This window comes from Ceratotherium simum, chromosome 7, assembly GCF_057802395.1.
Source record: "Ceratotherium simum simum isolate JZ-2026a chromosome 7, ASM5780239v1, whole genome shotgun sequence".
NCBI classification, from domain to species: domain Eukaryota; kingdom Metazoa; phylum Chordata; class Mammalia; order Perissodactyla; family Rhinocerotidae; genus Ceratotherium; species Ceratotherium simum.
The window spans coordinates 63,691,420-63,705,482 of NC_141906.1; positions in this window are offsets into that span (position 1 = coordinate 63,691,420).

Genomic DNA, 14,063 nt, shown 5'->3' on the forward strand with positions numbered 1-14,063 from the left:
TCGTGTAGATCAAAAGAGAGCCAGAGATTCCTAAGTCTGAGAGAACTGCTCTGTCATAGGAGCCCTGGGCATTGATCATGATCCTGTCTCTGAGCAGTTGTGTGATCTTAGGCAAGTCACCGTACCCCATGAGCTCCAGGCTAGCCATAGGATGCCGTAGACTGCCAGCAGGAGATAAGTAGGAGATGGCATGCCCTGCATAAACGTGTTCTCATTCTTCATTTTGTGGGTTGAGTCAAACAAGAATTCTGCCCTAGGCTGTGAGCTGTGAGCACTGGATGAGATGATCTCAAGCTTCTTATAGCCCCAGCATTCAAGAATTCAAGGACACTAAACCTTCTGCCACTCTGCCCTATGCTCTTCCCAGTAGGGTTAGTCTGCCATGGCCAATAATTACATCTGTAAAATAACATGACAACATAAACCTTTGGAAAGAGAGGTATTTATTTCCATGACAGTGTGTCACAGGCTTGTTGAGAAAGTATTTGGTGAAGCATCAAGTTACAAAGTTTGGATGAACTACTGATAGAATGTGTCCTGGATCTAATGCCAGAAAGTCCAGAACATCCAGTGACCTGGTTTTCCCATCTCTGCACACTTGGGTTAGGGCCCCTCATCCCTGCTGATTTCTCTTCCTCGGTCCATTTGGTCATTGGGCATGCTATGTGCAAACACTGTGCTAGACACGTATGCCTTGATGAGGAAGATGTGGGCACTGACTGTCTGGAGACGCTCCATTTCTTACCTGCATCAGCTCTCCCAGAGGCCACCTTTAGGTCCTGAATTTGGGGAGTCAAGACTTCCAGGGGCCTTTGAGCAGGAGTCTGCCCCAGGAGCTTGGGCTCATGGCAGCTACTGTCATCCTGATTTCTGACAACCGTATGAAAGGAAGGTCAGATCCTGGGGATGGTGAAGATTTCCTCAGGGAGACATGGCCCCAAAAGCCCTAGTCACTCTCTCATAGCTCAGGAAATATAGCCCAGATAGACAACCCTCGAGGGTGCCCAGTAGAGGGGTCCAGTGGGGGCTGAAGCTGTCCAATCTGCTTGCCAGACTATGCATTCACACAGGAGGTCTGCTAGCAAGGAGTGCCTTTTTATAATTTGCACAAGGGAGCCTTAAAAGACAGCCCTCTCTCATCCCCTCTCAGTAAGTGTGAATAGAAATCGACTCTTAGTAGAGAATCCATGGACAACCCCCACTCCAAATCCCATATTCTATACCTTTTCACCAGGCTCAAATGGCAGGGCACAAGAAGGAATTGGAGGGCCCACCAAAGCAGTGTGGACGATCAGTTAGCAGAGGGCAAGTCTTACCTCCTGGCCTCTTGCGGAGCTGTCACAGTCTCTGATCCAAGAGAGGACAGTACGACACACAGACACACTAACAGATACACAGGCTTGCACACACAGAGATACACATACACATGCCGATAGACACACATCAACGCACTCAGGATACACTCAGACACATACTGTGTGTGATAGACACTGGGATGCACCACCAGATCTTCCATTAGGAACAAAGGACTTATTTCCCCAGATGCTGGGAGGGCTGCCAGAAGACAGCCCTCAAGCATTAGTCCTCTGTGGATGGCCTCTGCCAAAGGAAACTGCCTCGCCAAGGTCACGTTTCCTTCCAGGGGCAGCTGGAATCCAGTGACTGAAGGGGGTTTCTAATAAACGCTTGGCTTCCTTGTGCCAGCTGGAGATAACATCATGGGCCATCTGAGCTCTAGGGTAATGTAGGTGAAGGTGTTACAGGACCCTTATTCCTTAAGCCTTCATTTGTTGCCTGTTTTCCAAATGTCTTCATTCTTTTATTCTTCTCTAGCTACTCTTCATTCTTCCCCACTAGCCTTCTAACACCATGATATCCCCAAGGCCTGGCATGACGGGCACACAGAGAATTATTGTGGTAAGTGCACAATAATTATCAGTTGAATGATTGCATAAATGAAGAAGCTAGATGGCTGAGCACCAGGAGGGGGCTGTAGAGGAGGGGCCTATACTGGGTGGGAGGTTAGAATAAGTCACTTCAAAGGTCTATTCTAACCTAAGCTATGATTCAATGATTCCAATGGACACTATTTCCCAGAATAGGAGGAAGATATCCCCTCCATAAACCTCCACCCACTTTCTTGTCTTTCCTCCCCACTCCCTTCCTCCTTCTTACTCCTTCCTTCTCCCCATCCTTCACCCTCAATCCACACATCCTGTGAGTCCCAGGTCCTGTTGACTGCACTCCCTCATATCTCATGACTCCATCCTAGTCTTTCTGTTCCCACCTCCCTAGTTCAGCTCCTCCATAAGAGTCCCCTGAGGGATCTGGGCCTCCAGCCTGCCCCTCTCCCAACCCGTCCCTTTCCCACACTTCAGCAGAACCTTCTCTCCAGAGGGCAATACTAACCATCCCCCTCTCCTGCCCAAAAACTTCTCCTCTAACATGGCACACACAGCCCTTTGAGACCTTTCCAGCTTCCACATCCCAACACTCCACCTGCAACCTGTGTGTCCAGTATCCCATACACAGTGTAATCTTCCATATCCCCACCCCTTTTCATTCATGTTCCCTGTACCCAAAATTTCCTCTCACAGCTTGCTCTCCCACCTTATTACTCCAGCTCTCCTTCAAGATTCTGATCAGCTTGGTCTCGCTCAAGCCCCGAGGCTGACTTAGGTGCTCCACTTCTGTGCTTTTCCAACACTCGCTGCCTCCTTCTCTTGTACCAGTCTACACTGCTGTATTACAACAGCTGGTCCTCTTGTCCATATCCCCTTCAGGGACAGTGTCTAATTTCTCTGTGTGTCCTAAACACCTGGCACAGTGTCTGACATATGGTAGAATCTCAATAAATGTGGAACAAATGAATGAATGACTGTATTAATGCTTCTCCCCAGTTACCCTCTTTTGAGATTCCTCAGTGTGGGACAGATCCTCATCAGTTGGATGGGGGCCTGCATCATGGGAGGGCAGCAGGGGGGTGTGGGAAAACCACTTTGCTACCCAGGATTTCTTTTCAGCACTGGGAAACCAAGAAAACTTAAGAGAATCTCAGTTCCCTTGACTTCTTTTTACTCCTGACCTCTGAAGGGTGACCCCAGGATCCACTTCCACCATTGATATCTTTTCTTGGGCTGAAGGTGTGGAGAAGGGATGTCCAGGTGATAACCCGTTGGAATACCTACATTCTTCTTCTCTTTTTCCCTCCTGCCCACTCCCCTCTCCTTTCTCTCTGGACCACTTGCTGAGTACTCAGCCTCTGGCTTGCATGACAAGAATTTTGTCATCTGAGTTACTCCAATTTCTGCCTGATGACTGTAGATCGTTTCAAACATTCTCTGAGCTCAATTTGCAGTGAGCTCTGTGTTCCAGTATGGAGCACATCACTGAATCGTTATGTAACATATCCTTTCCTTGGGCTTTCTGTGGAAGGTCAATTAAGCTTTATTCCACAAGCCACAGAACTTCCAAGATGCCTGGGAAAGATAGGCTTTACAGGGACATGCAGACATCCACTCCCAGAGGATCCCGGATGATCTAGGATCCCCTGCTTGGCTCAGAGGGTTGGATAGAACCTCAAGAACTCATCTAGTCTATCACCTGGTCCCATCGTCCCTGTTTCTCATTCAAGGATTTTGTCCCCATCATATTCCATTAATTGTATTTTTACTTGTATTTAACCTAAATTCTTCATGCTGCAATTGCTTTTGTCTTCGTATTTTCTTATAGAAGTCATTTAGGGCAGGGCCTACCCTAGACAAAATCACGTACTAGGAATTTAGATTCAGGATTCCTCCATTTCCCTTCTTTCCGAACCCCACTATGTGACCTGCTGTTACCCAGGGACCATTTATTTTTTGAAGAATTAATTCATTCCCATGTATTACTGAATTAATACCCACTAATCAGACCCAGGACCTGTTTTCTCTGAAGAAGGGAGCAGAGGGTTAAAGAACATGCTTAATTCAAAGGCTTCCATCCCTAATGGTGGAATTGTAGACACTGGCATGCCCAAGACAATTTGGAGCAAAGTGGACTTGTATCAACTCTACATAGACGACCAACTCAAGATCTTAGAATGTTAGAACCAGAAGAGAAGATTGATATTATCTAGTTCCTCGTCTTCTTTTTGCAGATGAGGAAACTGACGCCCAAAGAGGCATTCACTTGGTCACTGCCAGAGTCGTCATTAAAACCCAGTCGTCTGTTTCGTAGTCCAGTGCTTTTTTCACTATAATAAATTTTTAATCTTTTTTGAGTACATATTACGTGCAAAGTATCATTCTTAGCTCTTTACAAGTACATGTTAACTTATTTAACGTTGACAATCCTGTGAGGAAGGTGCTATTATTATCCCCATTTTGCAGAAGAGGCAACCGAGGCTGAGAGAGGTTAAGTAAATCTCTCAGGGACACAAGCTGGGAGGTGACAGGGCTTCTGCTCTTGCCCACTACACTATACTCACACAGCCCCCTCAACTGTATTTCAGGGACTCCTTTGAAGCTCTGTCGTGGCATCAATTTTCCACCACTTTCCATTCTTTTTCAGGCGTCTGTGGCTTCTCACTACTGAAAATGCATCCCACATTCCCCACCCCACCCGTGCATTAAAGGCCACCAAGTCCTCATAGAAAACCCTCATTCCATGCAGGAGGTGCCACTGCTCACTGACAGACCCGCCTGCCTGCGTCCCTCTCATGTGGTTGGTTGTCACCAGGGCTGTTATTAAAGCCAGAAATAGGATCCAGAGCTCTTTAGTCCTCCTCCAGACTTCTCACCCAGGAAGTTCCCGTCTGTGATATCACAGCGCTCCCCCTCCTCCTCCCATGATGTCATCCACACACCACACATACCCTCCCCTCTCCAAATTCCCACCTGCCTCAGGCAGGAGACACAGACTATCTTACATGCTCAAGAAAAATTTTAATCAGGAGACTCATGAGAAATAAAATCTTTCTCTAGGGGTCAGGAACTATCCTCTCCCATATGCCTCTGCTCTGCTCAAAGGGACAATCCATTCTGGCCGCAAATGTTAGCATAGCATCTCCCCAGGAGTGAGGTGGGACCTTCACATGCTACTCTTTCTCACCCTGCCCCCATCTCCTCTTCATCAGGGAACCAGAGCCAAGATATTTCCACTCTGAAAGCTTCTACACCCACATGGCATCTCAACTTAGCTGTGTGTTTGTCTGGGGTATGTGGCTTTGTGTTTGTGTGTGGCCAGGGTGGGAACCTGTGGAGAGGACATAGAGTTGGTCCATCATTGGGAACTTGGTTTAAAATAAACTAAGTTCCCAGGCACAGGATGGATGCTGGCACCAGGTCCAGATAGGATCATTGCCTCTCTCCCCACCTCCAGAGCAGAGAGAGTCTGAGTGTGGTCCAGGCATCAAGAATGGGGAAAGAATGGCCAAGGGCCCAGGGCTGTATTCTACACAAAATATACATTTGGCTTGATTTTGTCTTTCAGAAATGGGATCCAGAGAGGCTGATAGAACTTGTTGTTCCTCAACTTTTCATTTTTACCACACAGACTTGTGGCATTTATGAAGTGTCACTTTGGTGCTAGGCACTGTGCTAGGTATTGAGCATGCACATAAGGGAAAAGGGGTCACAAAACCGAATCATGTTACAACTCAGATGTGAGGGAAAATGAGCTCTATTGTCCATAACTAATCTGGTCTTCTTTACCAGAAAAAGTGGGGAAAGGTGGGAAAAAGTAGACAAATGCCCAACCTGGTTTAGAGCTTGAGCTCATCCAATAATGCAATAGTCCTTTTAGGAAGCACCAGTCTCCCAAACAAGAGATGCTCAGTCTCTCATTTTGTTCCTTTGTCCCCTGTTCCTCCCCTAAGGTGGAAGAAGGGAGGAGGGGGCTTTATGCAACCTCATGGTCAAGGGGAAGTTTCAGAGTTCTCCAGTGCCTTTGGTGTCCAGAGCCACGCCTTTCTCCTCCTGGCTGCTTTTTGTCTTCCTGGCTTTGTCAGCTGTGTCTGTGTAATGTATGAGCTAGTCTATTTCTTTGGATTTGGTCACAGCCAACGTTTCCCTGCCTTCCCCAGTGGACTCGCCGTACTTGGGCTCTGCTGGTGCGGGACCCTGAGGTCAAGCTAGGCTCCCATCATTGGGAGTCTACCCACAGCCTTCCCCCATGTCTGTGGTGACTCGCTGTAGAAAACTCCACAGAGGACCCCTGGCTACTTTTAAGTCTTGTCTTTGCCACACAGGAATCAAGGATGGCTCAGGAAAGGCCAACCTTAGGACTTCCCTCTGCCTGCTCTTGCTGTGGCCTGCTCCAGCCCCCAAAGTGGCTTTCATGTCCGTCTTGTCCAATGTCAGCGAACCCTTAAAGGGCAGGGACAGTGTCTTATTTTTCTTTTTATCAGCAAAATCTATTTTGGCCCTGGGCATACAGTAAGAGCTTAATACATATTTACTGAATGAATGAACAAATGCGTGAATCATGTTTGGCTATGACTCCACATTATGAAGGCCATGTAGCATCTTTTGGAGAAAATTAGCATCTCAGAGGGATACGACAGATGTTTCCAGAACAATGGAAAGAGGAGTTGACTATAAAAGTAGTGAAGTTTTGTTGAAAAATTACTATGGGTCAGGTACTGTGCCAAACACATTTCCTCAATTAAACACCACAACACTCCTTTGAGGTAAGTAGGCAGGTTTATACTGTTTTTTTCCATCATTTTATAGATGAGGAAACAGGCCTAGAGATTTTAAGTAACTTGCCCAAGGTTACGCAGCTGGAGGTTGGCAGAGCTTGGATTTGAAACCCATATCTGAAGCACTGGGCTCTCTCCTTTCAGCCTAGAGGCTTCATAGGAGCCTCCACAGAGGTAGGCCTCCTAGGACTTCAGGAGCTGTTGGTACTGTGAAAAACCCCAAGAGGAAGGAAATTCTGATTTAATGGAGCCCAAGAATCAGCCGGAGCCCAAGTCCCAGTTTAGAAAGTAAAGAGACAAATATAAATACAAGGAAGAACTTCCGTAAAAACCCAATGCCCTAAGGAAGGTCAAATAAATAAGATGTTCCAGCAGCTTCCATCTTATGAGATGGGCCAGACTTACATGGCACTGAGTCCCTTTAAGTGCAGCAGACTGGGAACTCAGGATAATGGATCCTTGAACATAGCTAATGCAGGATGGAAAAGCATCTTTCTCCTCTGGGGCTGGCGATGTAATTTCATACTAAATTTACTGTGGTTTATGTAATTCTTTTCATTCACACCAGAAGGAGTTTCTTTGCTCCTTCCCTTTTCAGAAACTTGGAGACCATATATCTTTGCAAAGTGGATTTTTAAAAATAAAACAGAGAAGAAAAGATTAAACCAGAAAGGCTCCCAACTTTCCTACCTTCTGCCTGGACTAGCTTCCTGTGCTTCTTCCTTTCCAGAATGATGTGGTAAATGTTATTGCAGTAGCACTGGCTCTAAAAAGTTTAGGCCTTCCAAGAAGGCAACATCCATGGAGGAATTCTGCAGCTCTCTCTCCTCTGGAGAGGTTGGAGGGGCCAGAGGTAGAGTGAGAGAGAGACAGAGAGAGAATTTCCCAATCAGTGACTTTTAGGAGAATGAGGCCAGGTGACACAGAACCTGGATATTATCTCCATGAATTCCTCCTCATTTTCCACCGTCTGTCTCCTGAGCACCTCTGATTCCTTGAAAGACCCTTGCCTGGCAGTCTCTAAAGCGTCCAAGCTCCTCTGTCTCCCGGAAGAAGCTACCTCCCTGTGCTCCTCCATGAAAGCAGGCCAGAGGCAGGGAATAAGACAGAGGAGGGGTCAAACTCACAAGAGGGCATCAGAGTCCTGAAGACTGGGATTTTAGCTGATCTGCATGTTGGTCCTTTTAAAATCCTCACTACTGCAGTCCCAAAACTGGGAATACTGATCTTGAGCTGAACTTAGAATAAAATCCTCCTTGAAATTCCCCAAAGCCCTGTAGGAGCTTCCTCCTGACTTTTTTCCAACCTCGTCTCATGCCACCCCACCTTACGGCATCACCTGCTACACCTGGGCAGAGTGATGTCCTTTCTGCTTCCTTAACGCACCAAGATCTTTCCTGCCTTCATGATAGCTGTCCCCTTTACTTGAATGCTCTGCTCTACACTCTTCATTTAGTTGGCTCCTTCTCAAGCTTTGGGTGGGAACCTAATTGTCTTCTTGTCAGAGACGTCTCCCCAACCACCGTTTCCAAAGCAGGTCCCACCCCTCTTGCTCTCTGCTCCCTCACCTTTTAAATTTCCTTCATGGCATTTTGCACAACAAATCATGATCTCTTTTGTGTGTGACTTTTCTATCATCTTATTCCCCCCTGGAATGTTCTAGAATGTTCTCCAAGGGCAGAGACCATGTCTTTTTTGTCCCTGCTAAATCTCCAGTGCCTAGCACTGAGCTCATACTAAACAGACATTTCTCAAATGGATAACTGAATTTCAATTGTCTATCATTCATATGGCTGCCTTATCTATGGACTGAGAGCTCCTTGAAAGCAGGGGCATATGGCACAGTCCTGGAGTAGAGAAGACCCTCCATACATGTTTACAAGTGAAAGAAATTGTCTCCCTCATTCTACGTTAGAGCTGTTCTGCTCGTAGCTCCTGCAGATGAGCCCCTCTGATTGGCGAGAGACCAGGAAGGCAGAGCAGGCCAGGGAGGCAGCAGGCCACACGCAAGTGCCCAATTATCAGGTGACATCATCTCTAGATGAGTTGGAAAGAAAATGATCATCAGACACAGTCACAGTCCATTGAGTATTTCTCTGGCATTTATAATCATTGTTATACAGCTGTGCATAGTCCCTCTCCCACGCCTGCTCTGAAGATCTGAGGTTGGCTGTTGAGTTTTTATGCGAGTGTTTTTCCCTGCTCATTGCTGGAAAGGGCTTTGGAGAGCTTCTAGTTTCTAGCCCAACCTCTCACCCACTCGGTCCCTCAACTCTCCCAGTGCCAAGGAATGCACTGTCTTAAGAGGTAGAGCCTGCAGTACTGCACAGCTCTGGGGTTTAGCAATGTCTTGCCCAGGTGTAATCCAAAATTGCCTTCCTGTGACTATACCCATTGGTCCCAGCTGTCCCACCTGTGACCACCTTCTAAGGATGGTCTTGTAGACCTGTGAGATGATATTGGGCCTTTCTGTCACCCCAGCCACTTGTTCTACCCCAGTGGCACTTTCCCATTCCTTGGTTGCTGCTGTTCATTTCTTCCTTCCCACAAGCCCTGGGCTTCAGCCTGTTCTCTCCTCTCCAAGGGGGCCTCTGCCCACTCTATCCGGAATGATCTTACCCCAAACCCAGTCAGTGGGAAATGGGGACCCAGTCTTTCAAATTCCCTCTGTTGTGTTAAAGGTATCTTCCTCACCCTCATGGTTGAGGAAGGAAGGAGGAGTTATCCTGTTTCCTTGACCAGGGATGACCAAGAAACCAAAAATGTTGAGGTTGCAGAATCCTACTATCTTTCTACACATCATGGTCCCTGGTCTGTAATTCCACCCCCCTTGCCAAGATGGTAACTGGGAACCTCATCGGGCATCCCCTTTCACTATCTTGAGGGTGGGATTTGTAACACTCCCTTTTCTTCTAACTCTTCCCTCATGGTCTTCTCACCCTGGAAGATGTTGTTGTTAGATGTGTCCCTGTCTCACGTGGGCAGTTTGTTTCTCCAAGCAGCTCTAAATGGAGGAGCAGCCAAGCCCACCCTTTGTCTCTAAGGAATGGCCCCACTGAGGGGATTTCCTTATAGCCCCAACCCTCCTCTTAGGAGAGGTTAGCAGCCCTAGTCCCCAAATCACTCTCATATACCATGGTCTCAAGTCCCTTCTCCTGCTTAGTAGTTTTCCTCTGGTCACTCTCTAGCCCATCAGTGTCAGGAATAATGACTGAGTTGATGCTATGAGATGGCATTATGGTGGTAGATTAGGTCAGTGACACTAGAATACCCAAATCCTGCCCTCAAACAATCTGTTATCTCTATAGGTTTCTGTATTAGTCAACTCAGGCTGCTGAAACAAAATACCATAGACAGAGTGGCTTAAATAACAGATATTTATTTCTCACAGTTCTGGAGGCTGGGAAATCCCAGATCGAGGTGCCAGCCAATTCAGTTCCTGGTGAAAGCTCTCTTCCTGGCTGTCTTCTGGCTGTGTCTTTACATGGTGGGGGTGGGGAGGGGGAGAAAGAGAGAGAGGTCTTCTTATAAGGTCTCTTTTTATAAGGGCATTAATCTCATCATGAGGACCCTAAGCTCATGAACTCTTCTAAACTTAATTACCTCCCAAAGGCCCCACCTCCAAATACCATCACATTGGGGGTGGTTAGGGTTTCCACATATGAATTTGCAGAGGACATAATTCAGTCCATAGCAATTTCCCAAAGAAACTATATGCATAGATGAAGCAAATAAGGGTGTCATTATTAGTTAGGGGAGTGTCCCCAAACCCCAAGGCAGAGCTCAGCAGAGCTAGGCCAGTAGAGTAGAAAACTCATTCTGCCAGGAAAGGCCAGAGTCAGCTTAGAGCCAGGATTGGGGCAGCCCCTGGTCTGTCTGTTCTGTGCCTTCTCAGTGGTCACATTTGAGTCTCAGATCTTAGTCTCCAATGGGAGAAATGGCAGATCCAACCCCACCCACAGCACCAGGAGAAAAGGAGCAGAGACAGTGAAGGAGACTGTTTGCCCTGATATGAAGAGTAGAATGGTCCTGGCCTTCTAGCTCAGGTCTGCTCAGGCTGGGTCAGTGGTCCTGGGTCCTAAATCAGTTATGAGAGAAGAGCAGGGAGGAAGAGAGTCAGAGGGAGAGACGACTGGGAGCAGGCCCTGCTCAAGAGAGACAAAAAGGGGTGGTGGGGGGGACCACACCCATATGACTGGGCTTGTTAATTGTTTTGAAAATCTCACTCCCTTGAAACATAGCTCAGTTCAGTGCCCTTGAATCTGACCAGTCAAACTGGGAGTGGGAGTGCACAGCTGGGGCAAGGCCTAAGCAATACAGTGCTCTCCCAGGAAGCCCAAACTCTGCATCCATTTAAAAGAGTGTCTCCTAGAACTGCACACAGGCTTCATATTTGGTCATTTTTGCTTCCCTTAACCTAAAATGGCACAGTCAACAAGTATTTATGCAACTCAAGATTGATTTAGATCTTCTAGCAGCTGCATCTCACTGCTAGATTATTCCAAGTTTATGTACGTTCTACCAAACCCCCAATTAGTTTTCCCACGAACTGTTTTCAAGTCAGCTCTTCCCCACCCTAAAATTGTATAAATGATCATTTGCACTTACATTTGGAAGTTTACATTTATTTCTGCTAAAGGTTATCATGTTGATCTTGGCCCATCATTGAAACCCATCAGAATTATTCCGGATTGTAATTGGCTGCATGACACATGAACAATTTTTGCCTTCTCTACTTCACTGAGATTTTCACTGCAGTGTCTCAAGAGTCACTGTTCAAACTAAAAATGTCCTACTTAGCATTCATCCAGCTGCCTTCCTCACTTCTTCCAAAACAGAGCTCAAAGCTAAACTCTCCCAGGAAGGCTTCCAAGATTAAAAGGGGGCAGAAATGAAGCTCTTTCCTTCTAGGACGAGGAGAAACTCCACAGAACTCCAGCTCTGAATGGCCTGGGGCTACTCATGGATTTCAAAGTGGAAGCTCCCTTCTTAGAAATGAAGACACAGAATGTGAAACCGTATAATGTTGAATGTGCTGCTTCCAGAAAAGGAGAGGCCTTGTGCCTTCAGATGCCAGGTGCCCCAGGGGCCCAAAAGAGATATTCACCCCTGCCTCCACACCAGCCCTCCGGGGCCAGTAACTTCTAGAGAAAGGAGTTTCCGAAGAGCCATCTCTATGAGCTCCCAGCATCCAGCCCCAATTGGGAGGAGCAGCTAAAATTAAAGAATATTGAAATATTCTGGTTAAGAAGGGCAGTATAGCTTGGAGGTCAAGTACTCAGACCTCTGGGTTCAAACGCTGGCTCTGCCACTCAGTAATGGTTTAGCCCTGGGCAAGTGTATCTGCTTTATAACCCTCAAAGTTTCCTCATCTATGAGACACTTTAAGGTTCCCTCCTCTAAAGCGTAAAATGAGATAATGACTGTAAAGCACCCTATACAGGGCCAATCCCGTGGGAGGCGCCCAACAAATGATAGTACCCGTCAGTTTATGTCATTCTTTCCTCAGCTCATCTCTGATTAGAAACCTGTGGGAAGTCTCAGCTATGGGCACCAATTTCTCACTTACAAGCATGCTGGCCACAGTGTATATTTAAAACAGGAGTTTTATTAAAAGCACAAAAGATCGATAAGCATTATGTTCTGAAACCAGCGATTAGTGATAAATGAGCTGCCCTTCAGTGTCTCTAAGTGATTGCTTGTGAGTTGCCCTCTGTTTCAGTTGTCTATTTCTGCATAAAAAGGCTGGCCAAACTTAGTAGCTTAAACAGCAAGGATTTACTATTTCTCCATGATTCTGTGGTTTGGCCAGGCTCAGCTGGGCAGTTTTACTCCACATGGTGTTGGCCAAGGTGGCCCATGCAGCTGCCTTCCACTGGGAGCTGGGCTGGGCTGGAACATCTTGGTGGTTTCACTCACATCTGGTGCTTCAGCTGGAGTGGCTGGAGAAGCTGGGCCTGGCTGGGCCGTTCCTGCTTTCCATATGGCCTCTCTTCACTTAGTGGTTTAGCATAACTTTTGTTACGTGTTGGCTGGATCTCAGGAGGGTCAAAACAGCAGCAATAAGGGCTCTTAAGGTCTAGGATTGGAAGTCATGCTGCATCACTTCTATTGCATTCTTGTTGGTCAAAGCAAGTCACAGGATGAACCTGAATTTAAGGCAAGAGGAAAAAGACTCTACTTTCTGATGGGAAGAGCAGCACACGTGTACGGAGATGAAAGGAATTGTTGGTAGACATTTTTGTAAACAATCTAACACTCCCATTTGCTCCCATTTCTGTCACAGCCTCTTTATATGGACCTGCGAGCAAGTGCTACCTGGAGGAACCCAGCTGCTAACCCTGGCCCTGGCTGCCTCCATTCTCCAATCTCACTGGCTATTCCTCCTGCTCATGTTCTTTCGTCCTCCCAGCACCACTCGCCTCTTCACCCTGACTTGTCATACTCACCTTGCACTGAGAGTAATGGTGGTCATTCCTTCCAAGCATATTCTCCCAAACTGGTATTTTTACAGCATATTTTTAAAGGAAATATGTTGACCTGACAGTCATGAGTCAGGGTGGAATGCCATTAGAGATAGTTATGGAAAATATGGGCACATATAGATGGTTGCAAAAGGTGGCACCTATTCTATGTATTTTTGACATTCTTTTCTGGAAAAATCTATATAGCTCCAGCACTAAGGTGCCAGGCCAAGGACACTGCCCCCCTGACCCCACATTCTTGAGACATAGCCTCTGTTTCCTATGCCTAGGCAGGCAGAGTCTCAGATAGGAATGAAAACAATGTGCCTCCTCACAGCCCCAGGACCTGGGGTCAAGTGATCTAGGGCACCGCCTCCAGTGTGTAGAGAGGCTGAAGCTTCATGCCTCCTCCTAAATGGACTCGCTTCCACCTCTCGCTTCCACTGTGCACAAGGAGTACACAGTGCCTTTCTCTGTAGGCTATTGTTTACCACTGAAGGGATTGCTCAGTAATCCCCTAGATCCGAGTGGAATAATGATGAAGATGATGATAATAATAAAAAATAATATTTTATTATGAACTATTATTGATAAGATATCATTTTAATAATAAATACAATTAATAACAATTATGATGATGATAAATATAATTAATACTGATTATTGTGATGATAATAAACAAATAATAAAACAATAGCATTTACTGAGTACTTTCTATGTGCCAGGCACTGTGCTAAGTGCTTTCTATACAATATTATTTAAAACTTACCCATTCCTAGTAATTTGCCAAGGCAACATAGCTCACAGCCAGGAAGCAGCCAAACTTGACTTCAAACCCAGGTCAGGATAGTCCTAGAGGCAATGCCTTCTCCATCAGACTAAGAATGGGGATTCATTTCATTCAGAAGTCCCCTCAG